A 14,953-nucleotide genomic window follows, 5' to 3' on the forward strand; every position below is an offset into this window, starting at 1 on the left:
GGGCTATGACCTAGGCACTCTTCTATATGGTACATATCCTTCTTTGCTATAAGCAGACTGTGACCTATGACTGATACTTGAATTACAAAGTAACAGCCTAGAGTGAACACAACTCTTGTTTTCCGAAGGTATTTATGAAAAAGAATACCTACACAAGGAGAAATAAACCACAGGTAATTTTGTTCAGCACTCCAGTTGTTCATACACATGGGTTTCTTGCACTTGATCTCAATCAAAGCAGTTTTATGTTCCAATGAATAAAAATGGTGCAAGAGGAGATCATAGCTATCCTTATAATTATATAAGAATTCAACACGTACTTATTCATTCCTGCCTATTCCACAATTGAAATGATTTTTTTCTATGAAGTAGCAAGCCCAGTAACAGGAAGTGGACACTTTCAACTCATATTTGTCAGTAGCAGCTAAAAAACAAACAAAACAAAAAGTCTCAACCTATCACTTGAATAACAACCTTTAAAAATATTGTTCTACCATGGAAAGACAATTCGCTTTTGGTTTGTTATATGAATTTCAATTTAATTCTTAAAAATATGGAAATAAAAAATCTTCCAGATCACTTAACACAAATAAGAATTTTACTATTTCTGTATTAGAGGTGAGAAGTTTAGTGTTGTCTCTCTGTCTGTCTGTCTCTCTCTCTGTCACTCCAATGTTTATTTGTGGAAAGCCACACGCAAATTACTACCACTAGAGTGTCAGCAACTTGAACGCAGGAATGAGATTCGCTGTGTGATTTGTTCTGTGCCCTGTTGCACAATCTCTGGCTCATGGCAGGTGCTCAATAAATACTTGTGGAATAAACAAATGAAAGTAATGCTGATATTGATCTCTGCCCCCTTTCCCATATGTCTCACTAAAGCAGCTATCTCCAAGGTGCTGGTGATTCACCTTTTCAGTACTAATGGTATTTTCAGCAGTGGAGCAGCTGTGGATAGGGAATGGTGGACCACTCAAAAGCAGAATTATTCTAAGGCAACTTCTCGCTTGCAATAAGGGCTGGTAAAGGAGGAAAAGTTATATTTTTCTATTACATATCCCTGTTTCTAAACACACATATAGAGTTACAAGATTATAAATAATATGAATTGGTTTTCCATCTTGAAACCATCCCATAGATATAGAAGACCTTACAATGGTTATGAAACACAACCTAATGTTCTTTACCTTGACCATGACTGCATGAAACCACCAGTAATCACACATAGGCAATTTTGTATGTTTCAAGCTGATGAAAAGCAAACCATGGCTGACAGAGATTAGAAAGTAGAGGGGAACAGCAGGGCAGGAGAAGACAGAAGAACTACCAATTGCATTTTATAAAATGAGTTGAGAAATACTGTCTATAGTTGATAGAACAATAAATATAGGCTTAAGGGTTTTTGAAGTTACCAAGGTGACTGACAGGAGAAAAACTAAAAGTTACATGTATATATTAAACACAATGGGGTGATAGGAGATGGAGAGTGGTATAGGATGAGCTGAATCCCTATCCACAATAGCAGGATATCAATAAGACAACACCTAAAAAAATTGCAGACTTGACATATTATTTAGGAATCTGGAGATAAATCCTCCCAAATCTAACATAAATAGTTAAATGTTTTGCTCTGGGGTGCAAAACTAGGTAAGAATAGCTAAGGGAGATTGTAAGTTTTCCTTATGAACCTTCAGTATCATTTGGCTTATTTTAACCATGTGTATTTATCACTTGGCTATAAATATATATCTTAAGAGAACAATAAAAATGTCTAACTCATGAGCTTGTTGTAAGCATGTAGTGAAATAATGCATATGAAGAACTAACATCTGAGTAAAGGAAGCATTCATAAATGATGGCTGTTATTTTTTAACTTAAAAAATTTGTATTGATGCATAATAGATGTATACGGTTTCAGGGTACATGTGATAATTTAGTACATTCATCTAATTTTTACAAACCAAATCACTGTACTTAGGATCCGTCACTTTAAGAATTTGTCTTTTCTCTATGCTAGAAACATTTAATTATTCTCTTCTGTTTTGAAATGTACAGATTGTCGTAACCTTAGTCACCCTGCTGATCTATCTAACACTAGATTTTGTTTCTTCTATCAAATGGTAGTGATTGTTTTGTAGAAATAAAATGTCAAGGCTGAAAGATTCAGACAACCTAGATACACTGTTTCTACCAAAAGTACATTATGTTTTGTGAAATATGATATATGCAAAACACATCACATATTGTAAAAAAAAGGTGTCAGTTTTAATTGTATGACACATACCATACAGGCATTTAAAATGTATGTGTATGTGTTCTTGAATAAGAAAAAATGCTATTTTCTATTATGAGCTTCAATCTTAAATTGTACACAAGACTTTGCTAAAACATTTATACCTGAAAAAAATCACTTTTTTTGTCTGTCTTTCAAAACTTTTCAATATTTCCTCTTCACTCACGAAGACTTTCAGAATTTGGACTTTTTTTTAGTTTTAATTAGAGCTAAAATTTTAAAGAGAATGATTGAATTAGGCTAAGCTGAATCTAGCTATCAGAAAGTGAAAACAAAAACCAAAGCAAAGAAAAAGGTTTTGATACTGACACATGCACATTTTAAAGTTAAAACAAGGGAACTTAAATTCACTTGCGGAAAATGCAGAGTTAATCCTGCATGGATTTCTCCTGTTCTTCTAAAAGGAAGAGTGAACCAGAGCTGACCCACTTACCACAATGTGGATGAGAGGCTCCAGCCAGAAGGAAAATACAACCTTTGGAAATCTCTCCTCTGCTTTCACTGAAAGTCTCCGAGCGCAGTTCTGGTCCACGCTCAGAGTCTGACACATCCCTCCCCCGTCCCCACCTCTCAACACACACAGCTGATGAGGCCGATTCCTGTAGATCGACTTCAAAAAAGAAAAAGTCATTCCAGAAAACACATAAGCTCAGGTTGACTCAAAGGCAGCCCCAAATTCAGCCCACAGCGGTTGGCTGCTGTCCTTTTATGACCGGAGAGCTGGAGTGCAGCTCTTTAATTAACAGGGAAGCCTTAGCCTGCTCAAGGTAAAAAAAAAAAAAAAAAAAAAAAAAAGACTTAATTTCTGAATTCGCATTGAACTCTGACATGTGCACTCCTTTTTATCTGTAAAACCACTCAAAGTAGCCACCACAATGAACATTAAAATCCATACAATAAAAAAAGTTAAAGGTTTACACAGAAGGACTGGAGTTGAAGCTGGGCAGACGGAAGAGGAGGCGTGAAGATCAGCAGCGTTATTTATTGGAGGGATCAGAGGCTGCTTAGGGCCAAGTCCTTGCTTTCTGTCAAAACACTCCCAGCAGGTGGAGAGGGGGCTGACTGTCCAGTGATTAGAGAGCCAAGAGGGACTTGAGCATCTGCAGGGGAGCGGCTGCCTGGGGTATTAGAGACCTGATTAGCCTTCCACTAAAAGAATGGAACTACCTTCACTGCACTAGTTGATCACTTAGGGATGTAACCTTATATAATATGCAAAACTGTTTCTGAACTTTTTTTTTTTTAAACTCAAGAGCAAGCTGTAAGTCGGGCTCTTTATAAAACATATCAGAGTCAGACTCTTCCAGCCATGTGGGGTGGGGAGATTTGACCTGATTCCATTAATCCATTCAATTTTGTGGAATGAATTAAATAAGCCTACTACTACCAAGAAAACTGGAGCAAAACTAATAAAGCCAATATAAACTGTGAATTTCCAATCTGGATATTCCAGGCTTCTGTGACTGGTCCCTGAAAGAAATCCATACGTATCTATAAAACAATTAGAGCTAATTTAAGAAGAGAGACACTATGTACTCACCACAGAAGTCAAGATTTTGACATTTTCACTTTAGAATTCAGACAGTCAAAATACTCATGCAATATGTAGACTGAATATATTTAATAATTTAAAGTCAGGAAAGGAATAAATTCGCTTTTGATATGTATGAGCCAGAATTCACTGTGTCTTAACCCTTCAGCAAAAGTTATCCATAACTGATGATAAAGAGGCAAAAAATTATTCCTCTCCCTCAGCTTCTGTGAATCATATCATCAGAGAAACTTCTATTTAGAAGAGTACTGCTGACGACTGGTTCACACTCATTTCCCAATGCAGAGATCCAGCAAATGTATGCCTGAATATTTCTAAGAATGTCACATATCAAGCGGGCAATGGTACAAGACCTGTCATTCGCTCAACAACACTGGGCTGTGGGGGCTACAAGAACAGACCCAGCTCCAGGGATTGCAACAAAGGATGCAAAGAAATTTCCCTGCATAGCGCTTTCAGGATGTCTGCAACTGTCCAGCACCAAAGCGCCGCATCAGGGGAACTGAGGAATTCCAGTGTAGGTCAGTTGAGGCCAGTCCTCCAGTATACGGTTTCCAAAATATTTGTTAAAAGATGGCAACATAATAATCACCGGCTAGGGAGGAGAGCAGCTGTCAAGAGCTAGAATAACCAGCTGGGATTCAAGAAAGACTTATTAGGCAAAGAATGAGGGGAGCAGGCATTGTGAAGGCAGGAAAGAGTGCCAGTGCTCTCCACCACTACCTGCGACCTGCAGGGACACCTGAGGCTAAACAAGTTAGGGTTACCATGGCTGCAATGAGGGAGAATGCAGACAGTGAGGCATTGTGGGGCATCTCAGCAAGAGCGACTTACAGGATGTGGACTTGTGTTGGGTAATTTTAGAGGATGTTCAAGGAAGTGGGATATTCTGTGGGTTGGATGCTGTCAGGACATGGATTATTTCTATGATTGGCCTCATGGTAAATCTTATCTCTAAGGAGTGAGGACAAGAGCCAGGCTAAGGCTGGAATTGGTCAAGAAGCAGCATCACTCAGATTAGCCAGTAAGGGTGTCTTGGGTAACCCATGTTTGGGTGGCTTGAATAATAATCACGTTTTGTCTGTGTTCATATGTTACAGAGGGGTCTTGTTCCATCAGGAGCACAGAGACGCCTGGTCTGAGGGTTGAGGTTTGGAAAAATTGTTTATGTTCAGTGGAACGCCATGGGCCAGCTGTGTCTGCCAGCTGCACCCTCCTGGGTGTCAGGGGCTGTTCTGCGCTTCTCAGAGGAGGACAGCAGGTGAGGTATTATTGCCAGGACAGAGGGTGTGATATGCTAACAGGGCTTGGGAGAGACAGAGGAGCCCGGCAGACTCTAAGTGCCACTTCATCACGGGTATCTGAGCTGGAGTATTGACCTCGGCCTTGGAGAAAGGTGTGTTTAGTGCATTCATAGGTGAGGCTCTGAAAAAGGCAGAGCCTGGGGCTAAACGTATCCACACCCTCAGTAGCTGGTCACATCTGTTCGTGTCTAGTTTTCCAGGTAACAGCTTCCTAATGTCATGGGTTGAGATACACCACTATGTAAACCATAGTCTTTATTTCCCACTTTCAAAATACACAGGAAAATGATTCGTCTGTGGGGCTTCATACTCTGAAGCACAGACTGCACTGTCCTGCCATAGGTGGTGTCTCAGGTGCGTCCAGATGAAGGAAACACTGCAGTCTTGACAGCAGCTCCTGCCCCTACCGGCAGCTCCCTCTGGGAACTGATTCCCAGAATCCTTTGCCAGAATCCGGGAACTGATTCCCAGAATCCTTTGCCAGAAACCTCTGTTCTGTTGGATTAACCCAACTCCAGCCTGCCTTCTGCACCTTTTATACAGGTTAACTCACATGAGCATTGAAGCTTATGTTTCCATCTTAAATTCCTCTTAGAAGAGCCATTTGAGTATTTTAGTTTATTTTAATGCCGCTATGTGTTCATACTAAATTACTGCTAACAAATTTTCCATTTCTGAAGCATGATATTCACCCCCGCTTCACTACGCTTCATTTACTCATCGCTTTCAAGAGAGAAAACAGGCCCCTCATAGATGACATTGAAATGGCAGTACAAGTGTTCATTTCCTGGTGACCCAAGGCCAGCGAGGTGATTCCACCTGCACTCCTAGGGACGAACACTAGAGAGGCGTTCACCAAACTGTGTGGTGGCACAGGGAATTTTATTTGGAAGGAACCGTGATTGCAATTTTCTGTGGAGAAGAGTACAATGTCGTACAAATTTTAAAAAATAATTACACCAAAAATTTATTTCAGGAATTGCATATAATGTTTTTTTTAATTAGAAAGCAATAATTGTCATCATATACTATTGAGAATGGCCCTGTGCTGGTATCAAAGCTTCTAAGAGAGAATGAATGTCAGGTCCCTAACCATACACACACACACACACACGTGTGTACACCCACACACACAGCCACCCTCACACACACCACACACACCCCACAAACCCTACACAGCCTCCCACAGCCCCACCCCACTCCACACTCCCTCTTACACAGCTCCACACACCACACACACAGCCCCTCCACACCCCCACATACCACACCTTACCCACCCCACAGCCTCCACCTCACTCCACACCCCACACCCCCACATCTCCCCCACCCACCATCCCCTGTACAACCCCCACACCCCACAGACCCCACACACCCACGCCTAAAGCCCCACACACACAGCCCCCCACACCCTTATACCCCCAACATACCCGCCACACACACATCCCACACACGTCCTCATAACCCCACACACCACACATAGCCGCCCACACCCCCTACAATCCCACACACACATCACAAACACAGTCCCCAACATGCCCCACACCCCCTACAACTCCCCCCCAACACACACCACACACAGCCCCCACACCCACACGTACCTCACACAACCCACACTCCCACACACACAGCTCCCCCCACCCCCACACTCCCCCATAACCCCCCACACCCCTCCACACCCCACACCCCTCCATACCCCAAACACACTCCACACACAGCCCCCCAAACTCACTCCCATACATACCCCAAACCCTCCCCACAACCCCCCGCAGCTCCACCCCCACCCCCCCACACATCCCACACACAATATGATTAAATTTTTTTTATCTTATGTCTTTAAAAGCAGATAAACATCCTCTATTTTGTATCTTTTTACCCAAATGCTTCTGTTCATAGAGTGCAAATATTGGCAGGTTAGTTGCTTAGTCTCCACGCTAGAAAAGTTCTCCTGAGCATACCAGGAAAAAGAGACAAGTCAGGGTAAGCTCTTTCTTTCCTTCTCTACACTCAGCCATGTTATACTCCAAGTCAGGACCTTTTCCAAATTTGCTAGAAAAAGAATCAAGGGCCAAATAAAAGCCTATTTAACTTCTTTTTATCTGAAACTTCAAAGTAGGTCATTTACACAGTGAAAAGGACAAGGAAGAAAAGAGAGAAAACAGTTAACATAAAAATGAAGGCTCAACAAGAGTAAAACCCTATTTCAAATACTTTTTTTTCTAAAGCACATTGTCCACTATTGTTAGGAAAAATAAGTCATGAAATTGATTTTTGTTGTGTTTCCTTCCAATCATTATGAAAAGCCATTGACTGTAAGCTAAAAATGGAAAAGAAAGAAGAAAAGAACCAAAGCCTGGCACTCAAAATGAAAGGATGGAGACATTAACCATTTATAAGCCTGACTTTTTTTTATTTTAAAGAGCAAGTGAATTAATATTTTGTGTTGAACTCAATTTTCAACTAGATTTTCAAAGAAATACTGAATGCTCCTCTTTCATGTTTAGGAAAAACTTGTGTTTTTAACAACTAACTCCATTTCTGGGAGACTGAAGCTCTTACACATCTTACAAATTATTTTCTTGGCTACAGCAAACAAGCTCACCCCTGGGGCACCTCCTGATACCCCGGAGACAGGGCTTCTCAGCCTGCAGGACAGACTCCTGGGAGTCACCTGGTGATCTTTTTCGAATGTAGGTAAGAGTCAGGAGATGAGGTGAGGCACCTGGGACTTCTTCTAAGGATGCAAGGCTGGGGACCACAAGGGCCTACAGAGCTGCATGAAATTTCAGCAGCCCGCCCATGACCTACTCCCAGAAACTCAGTTAAGTCTGTGTGTCACAAGGACTGAACTTCTTTGGCTTTTGTATATTCAACAAAGGATCATAATGCACTGTTTTAATTTCCTAGGACTGCCATGACTAAGTAACACAAACATGGTGGCTTACAACAGCAGAAATATATTCTCTCATGGTACTGGAGGCTGCATCTCTGAAATCAAGGGGGTGAGGTTGTGCTCCTTCTGAAGGCTGTAAGGAAATATTCTTCCTCTCCTCTTCCGGTTTCTGGTGGTGGCCAGCAATCCTTGGTGGTCTATGACTTGTGGATGCATCACTCTGATCTCCACCTGTGTCTTCACAAGGCCTTCTCTCTTTTGTGTCTTCTGTACCCTTGTGTCTTCACATGGTGTTTTCTCTGTGTGTGTGTCTGTGTCCAAACTCCCCTCCTCTCATAAGAATGTCAGTCATTGGCTTAGGGCCAACCCTACTCCAATATGACTTGATCTTAACTAGATTATATCTGCAAAGCCCTGTTTCCAAATAAGGTCACATTTGCAGGTCTCATTGATTACAGGTTCAACATAGCTTCCTGGGGGATACAGTTCAACCCAAAATGTGCACAGCAAAGCCTGGGATCCACTGAGACAGTACTTCTTCATACTGACTGCACTTTAGAATCACCCGAGGAACTCACAATTATATCAATACTCGGCTACAACCAATTAAACCTGATTCTAGGGTTAAACTCAGGCATTACTACTCTTTAAAACTTCCCAAATAATTATAGTGCATACCAAGGTTTGAGAACCACTGCATAAGACTCAGATTTTACAGACCTTGGTGAATATGTGTAGTAGTTCCAAATGGAATGTCTGCTTTCTTAGTATGCAAATATACTGGTAATTTAATCTATGCTGGAAATATGCTGTTTAGAAAACAGGATTTTGATAATGGTTTTCAAGAAAACAAAAGTTTCTTCTCATTGAGGTGATTATAAAAATTTGATTTTTTAAAAAAGGAGTATAATATGGATTATGAAATATTTATTCCTATATATATCACTGCACACATTTAGAAATAAAGGTAAAGGGTTAAACAGGAAAGTACATATGAAAGAATTAAACTGAGGAAATTTGAGCCAGGAAAGTCAATCAGAATAAATTAATGACATCTTAACACCTTTCTTAAGACTTGCCCATGGTGATATATGTGTAATTTTGCTCCGAAGGAACTAGAAAATCGAACTGTTTTTGAACTATTCTCTCCAATTGCCACCAATTTTCCAGACACATGATTCCAGGAAACATTTGCTAATGGTCTCTAAATTTACAAACAGATTGATGCCACTACTTGCTTGAGAGAGAGAGAGAGACAGACAGTGAGAGGGAGAGAGAGAAGACAATAATGAGCTGTTCAATATATATATATGGTTATACCTGGAGCCCTAAACAAGACTTTGGAAAAGGTAAAATAAGTAATATTGGGGCATCAGATGTCATTTTCTTTTTTGGATTGAAGACAGTTCTGCATTGGTATTTGTTGTTTCAGTGATTACTGGCTAAACAGTAATAACAATTTCATGAAACAATAAATTTCACTGTGTTTATTACAAGATAGTGTAAAGTAGAGAGCTAAATTAATACGGTATTTTATAATCCAGGGGAAAGGAAAACATGTTAATGAAAACATCAAGGGCTATACTGGGAAATGTAGCACAATAAAATGTGAGAAGTTAAATTGTAATATGAAAATATACCAAAACACAGCAATCAGGTTAATAATGATAATTAGATCATAAAATCTGTTCGGTAGGAAAGGGTAAGGATAAAGAAGTCAACATGTGGTTTATGTAAAACTAAGACATAATTTATCTTCCAAACCAGGGCCCTTCAGAAAAAATAAGTTGTTATTAAAAATTATTCCAGCACAATAGGTGTAAGCAGAGACTGTTGCCAGCCACTATGAATTTAGTCCACCCCACCACTGCTCTCAGCTCACCTTTGCCTGTGCCATTGCTTTAGTCTTTGAAATACCATTCTAATGTCTTTTCCACGATCAAATAGAAAGGAGTACTCATTTATTCAACACCGATTCCAATGTGTTGTACACACAGTCCACAAATACTCAATTATTATTAAGAGTAAAAACAGGCTAAACTATACAGCAGTAAAAATCAGCCCCCAAATCTCAGTGGCTGAAAACAAAGTATATTTATCTCTCAGGTTACCTGCCCATCATGGTTAGGCAGGGGTCTCTGTTCAGCCTAGCCTTGAACTTTGGCAATCATGGAACCCGAGGAAAATGAAAGGATGTCCAAGGCCTCTCACCAACAGTGTGTGTCACGCCTTGGCAATGACACATAACACATTCTTTCATATCCAATTCACCATAACTAATCACACAGTACTACTCAACCATGAAAAGACTCCCAAATGCAATCCTACCTAAGTTCTGAAAGGGGTAAGTGGAAATATTTACAAGTATAATGAATGTTTACCATAAAAATAACTTCATAACTCAATGTCTTCTGGAACCCGGCTCTTAATAAATACCTTCCTTGGTATTTTTCCTTTTCTATTTTGAGGAGGGGAAGTCTATTAAAAACTGTTTCTAAATCTGCTCTTGGTTTCAAAGATGCTGCAGAGGAAACCATGTTTTACGTATGCCCCACTTTCCATACTACCCTCTCTACCTAGCACTGAGCAAGTAATGATGCAGGTCCTTGGCACAGTCTCTGTGACCAGTACAGCCTAGGAAATAGCCACATTTGTCAAAGTACAAATAAGGGAAACTTCCCTTTCCCACATAGGCAGCATTGATTGTGGCATACAGATATAGTTTCTTTCAAGACACAGAAATACCAGTAGATTGCATTTAATACTCTCACAAGTAGAGGGCACACACAAAATTCAATATATTGGATGATCTCTACAACATTAACTGAATATGTGTTTGTAATAATAAAAAACTCTGAGAAAATATTTTAAAGGGTGTTATTCCTAAGAAATAGTATTAGAGTTCATTTTTAAAAACATATTTCCTTATTTAGGTATTTTCTTTGTTTTCCAGATACTCTGCAGTAAACTTGCATTACATTTGCAAACAGAAAAAAATATTATTTTGGAGAAAAGGAACTAAGTGCTTCATGTAATGGCTATATTCAGATGTATTTGTCTTTTCTGAGAAGGTAACTTATGACCCAGATGTTAGCTTCTGCTCACTGATGTATTATAACTTTAGGTCACTCTTAGAACACTACTTGATTGTATGGCTATAATAAGCTGGTGTTTTAGAAGTAGAGTTTGATGCCTTGGGAGGTCATTCCCCTTCTTGAGGAGAATCTTCATGTGAAAAATGTTCATTATATATATATAACGCTATGTGGTGGAAAAATATTTCATATGAATTTTTCTTCTCAGTGGTGCCAAAAATTAGCAAATGCTAACCTCATCCTATAATCTTTCATAAAATATACCTTGTCAATCTCAATTAAAATCATATTCCTAATTTATAGAATATCAAAATTTGTTGCTAAAACTTGCTGTTGAATTCAAAATGTGAATAACATTTCTGACATAACATTGTGTGGTAGTTTAAGGTGGTGAAATATCATATGGCCCCTGATAATGAAACTAGCCCAATTGTCTCATAGAACTGATGTTTATGGTTCCTTTGATAAACATAGAAATTGACACTCTTAGCCTTAAAACTTGAGAAACTTACAGTTGTCTTATCTGAATTCCTTTCTCAGAAAGCCAGCAGTCCACCCAGATAATATCAAAAAGCTGAAACCCACCAAATCACTGCATCTGGACAATGAGATGCCAGACTCCTCACTGTCATGGTCATAATCACTTAACTGACCACCTGCTTCCTGTTGACCAACTCCTCTTCCTCACGGCTCCCTAATTCCTGTTTTCCCACACAAGATTACATGTCTTCCCTGCTATATAAACCCCTAATTTCAGTTGGTCAGGGAGATGGATTTGAGACTGATCTCCCATCTCCTCAGCTGCAGCACCCAATAAAGCCTTCGTCCTTAGCAACACTTGCTGTCTCAGTGATTGGCTTTCTGTGCAGCAAGCTGCAGAACCTAGAGTGAACCCCTGGTGTTTTTGGTAACCAAGAAAACTCCTGCCTTCAAATTTCCTGGGGATCTCATTTGAAAGTAGGAAAATTGGCACTTTTCAGAATATTGTGGAACAATAATGCAATCACAGGGTATAAAGGGTCCTTATAGAAATTGAAAGTAACTCCAGACTGAGGGGTTAAGGACAGACAAGCTGGAGAAGAAGCTGTTGTCTGCTCTGAGAGTCAGCATAAGAATCCTGCCACTTGTTAAATTGTAATAACCAGTATCTCTACCTGAATTTGGCAGTTGCTTTACTCCACCATTTTCTAAAGTACCTGACCCATTTTTCACCTACATGACATTTGATGCTTAAAAGGATTACCTTGAATGGACAAATACAGCCCCTTAAAAGTGACCACTTTGCATCTGCTCTGCAGTGACCTGCCTTCGTCTCTCAGGGAAGGAGCTGAGATTCAGTTAGCAGCAATAAAAATCTCTAGATGCTGTTTTTCTTTGGATGCACTACTTAGCGTATCTGAACCTCAGCCTACCAAATGGACCTTCAGTAGTACCCAGCCCATTATACATTTTTTTAAATTTAATATATTATAAAGATGAGGGAAGTTTCTGAAGAAAAATATTTTTTTAAAAATAGTCAAATTAGGATATTTCATACATAAAGGTGATTTCTCCATATTCAGTGTAAAATTATCATTTATAAATATTATTTGTTAATATTAATTCAGCTAAAATCTGTGTATTTTTCTTGTATTCATTTATTTTAAGTTAGTATGTTTTTCTAATGATCTTTTTTTATCTGGGATACATGTGTGTATATGTGTGTGTGTGATGCATAAATTACACGAATGTATATAATGTATGCATCTCATAAATATAATATCATTTAAAATTATTAATGCTAATTGAATGCCTACTCTGTGTCAAGATCTATTCTAAAAACATTTATATGGTAACTTATTGAAACTTCTAATAATTCATCCATCTTAGTTTACAGATCAAATCTTGGGGAGGTTAAAATATTTTGCTAAAGATTGAACATTGTAATAAATAGCAAACAAGTTATTTCTCCATCTTTTAATTTCCTATAATTTTGGAAAACCATTATTTATATTTTTATCAACATATGAATTGAGGACTAAGCTCTGATTTTTTTTCTTGCCCAGATTCCTACCTAAGGGGTCTAGGGAGTCATGCCCTATAAACCACAAATTCTCATCAGATGGGTTTTATTTGACCTTATATGTTGTGACTTACTTTTCAATCTGACTCTGGCATGACATTATGAAACAAGGAAAAAAATATTTAACCCCAAAATATATTTCCTTGCCATAGCTTGAAATTGCCCTGCAAAGTCTCTTGTGGGAAAAACCCACATTCTACAGAGAATCCCCTTCCCCCTTTGTTTTTCTTCCTTTCTTTCCAGATCCAGGAGATAATCAACTAAGAGCCAGGTACCCTTTGAAGTCTGATAAGAAACAATTTACAATCTATTCTCTCTGAGGTCAGCTGAGATCTCCCCCTGCACAATAAAACTTGGTCTCCACAATCCTTTATCTTCACCCTGAGCATTCCTTTCTATGGATCCCAGATCCCTAGAAGCCGCCTCTTTGAGTTGTCTCGCCTTTCTGAACCAAACTAATGTATTTCTTAAATGTATTTGATTGATGTCTCATGCCTTGCTAAAATATATAAGACCAAGCCGTACCCCAGCCACCTTGGGTGCATGTTCTCAGGGCCTCCTGAGGGCTGTGTCATGGGCCATGGTCACTCATATTTGGCTCAGAATAAATCTCTTAAAATATTTTACAGAGTTTGACTCTTTCGTCAACAAAATCTGAGAGTTAATAAATATAATGAATGATAGTACTTAGAATATCTTCCCAATAATTCACTATTACTCTCGGTTAACTACAAAAGAAAATAAGGTCTTGCTCATAACTAAATTACACTTTCGTTATGGGCCTAAAAACAGGAAAGCCGTTGAACTTCCAACTTTGTCTTAATCATATTGATAAATTATACTTCTATTGGGCCAACTCTAAGATCAGATTTCAATTTATAATTATTCTGTAAAAATACAACTTTAAAGGTATTAAATCTAATTATGTGTAATGGTAATAACTGTTGTACATCAAAATATTTGGTCCAAAGTTGCTTTAACAGACATGTACCTAATTTTATAAACCAGGCACAGAAAAACAGATATCTCATGTTCTCACTCATATGTGGGAGCTAAAAAAGTGTAACTCATGGAGGTAGAGAGTAGAATGTTGGATCCTGGAGGCTGACAGGGGTGCAAGGGAAGGGGATGAAGAGTGGCTGGTTACTTGGCAAAAACATACAGTGAGATGGAAGGAATGAGTTCTGGTATTCCACAGCACAGTAGGGTAACTATAGTTAATAAAAAAAATTGTATTTTTCAAAATAATTATAAGAAAGATTTGGAAGTTTCCCATCACAAAGAAAGATAAATGTTTGAGGTAATGGATATTCCAATTACTCTGATTATACATTGTATGCATGTGTCAAAACATCACATGTATCCATAGATGTGTACAATTTTTATGTACCAATAAAAAATACCTGATTTCAATAGCATTTGACCAGAAATCATAGATAATGCAAATAACTTTATCCAATTACATATATTAAAATTGGTTCAAAGACTACTTTAGGCCAGGTGTGGTGGCTCACGCCTGTAATCCAGCATTTTGGGAGGCCGAGGTGGGGGGATCACGAGGTCAGGAGATTGAGACCATCCTGGCTAAAAACGGTGAAAACCCATCTCTACTAAAAGTACAAAAAATTAGCCAGGAGTGGTGGCGGGCGCCTGTAGTCCCAGCTACTCGGGAGGCTGAGGCTGGAGAATGGTGTGAACATGGCAGGCAGAGCTTGCAGTGAGCCGAGATCGCGCCACTGCACTCCAGCCTGGGTGAC

The 14,953-nt window shown here is 39.1% G+C and overlaps 1 protein-coding gene across 2 annotated transcripts in view; it reads right to left on the reverse strand.

The window, feature by feature from the left end:
* Window positions 1-14,953, reverse strand: part of MYO16 (myosin XVI) — a 706,512-nt gene that overhangs the window by 606,608 nt on the left and 84,951 nt on the right. The window contains exon 1 of one of the 2 annotated variants that reach the window (XM_063618637.1): window positions 2,727-2,916. The exons of the other annotated variant lie outside the window; for it this stretch is intronic. The gene's annotated coding sequence lies outside the window, so the exon portion shown is untranslated. Of the gene's footprint in view, window positions 1-2,726; window positions 2,917-14,953 lie in introns of those variants that run through there. 2 annotated transcript variants of the gene reach the window in all.

This window comes from Symphalangus syndactylus, chromosome 15, assembly GCF_028878055.3.
Source record: "Symphalangus syndactylus isolate Jambi chromosome 15, NHGRI_mSymSyn1-v2.1_pri, whole genome shotgun sequence".
NCBI classification, from domain to species: Eukaryota; Metazoa; Chordata; class Mammalia; order Primates; family Hylobatidae; genus Symphalangus; species Symphalangus syndactylus.